Raw genomic sequence first — 1,342 nt, 5'->3', positions numbered from 1 at the left:
CTCGGGGTTCATTAATCGTGGAAATCACTCTGGACCCCAAAACAGTGAGTAATAGTCCATGAAATGGGCCAGAATCGGCCAAAACTGTGAGTGTTGATGACCGACACTTAAGCGCACCTTGGGTTTCAACAACTATGGAAATCGGTTCGGGTACCCAAAACGTTGAGTAATAGTCCATGAAACATGTCAGAATTGGCTAAAACTTTGAGTGTTGACGATGGACACATAAACGCACCCCGGGGATCATCAATCGTGGAAATCGCTCCGGGACCCCAAATCGGTTAGTAATAGTGCACAAAACGGACCAGAATCGGCCAAAATTGTGAGTGTTGATGACCGACACATAAACGCACCTCGGGGTTCGTCAATCATGGAAATCCCACCGGGACCCCGAATCTGAGTAATAGTCAAAGAAACTGGCCAGAATCGGCCCAAACTGCGATTGTTGATCACTGACCGGTAAGCACCTTGGTGTTTGACAACCATGGAAATCGCTTTGGGACCCCAAACTGTGATTAATAGTCCACGAAATTGGTCAGAATTGACAAAACCGCGAGTATTGATGACTGACACGTAAACGCACACCGGGGTTCGTCAATCATGGAAATCACTCCGGGACCCCAAAACAGTGAGTAATAGTCCAAGAAACGGCCAAGAATCGGCCAAAACTGCGATTGTTGATGACCGATACGTTAGCGCACCTTGGGGTTCAACAACTTTGGAAATCGCTTAGGGACCCCAAAACTGAGTAATAGTCCAGGAAACAGGCCAGAATCGACCAAAACTGCGATTGTTGATGACCGACACGTAAGCGTACCTTGGGGTTCAACAACCTTGGAAATCGCTTTGTGACCCCAAAACAGTGAGTAATAATGCATGAAACGGGTCAGAATCGACAAAAACCGCGAGTCTTGATCACCGACACGTAAACGCACCCCGGGGTTCGTTAATCGTGGAAATCACTCCGGGACCACAAAATAGTGAGCAATATTCCACGAAATGGGCCAGAATCGGCCAAAACTATGAGCGTTGATGACCGACACGTCAAGCACCTCGGGGTTCATTAATCGTGGAAACCACTCGGGACCCCAAAACAGTGAGTAATAGTCCATGAAACGGGCCAGAGTCGGCCAAAACTGTGATTGTTGATGACCGACACGTAAGCGCGCCTTGGAGTTCAACATCTTTGGAAATCGCTTCAGGACCCCAAAACAGGTCAGAATTGGCCAAAACTGTGAGTGTTGACGACAGACACGTAAACGCACCCCGGGGATGGTCAATCGTGGAAATCGCTCCGGGACCCCCAAACGGTGAGTAATAGTGCATGAAACGGACCAGAATC

The sequence above is a fragment of the Triticum aestivum genome, chromosome 4B, assembly GCF_018294505.1.
Source record: "Triticum aestivum cultivar Chinese Spring chromosome 4B, IWGSC CS RefSeq v2.1, whole genome shotgun sequence".
Classification (NCBI taxonomy): Eukaryota; Viridiplantae; Streptophyta; class Magnoliopsida; order Poales; family Poaceae; genus Triticum; species Triticum aestivum.
The sequence above is the reverse complement of the archived record's forward strand: the minus strand, read 5'-3'. Positions refer to the sequence as shown.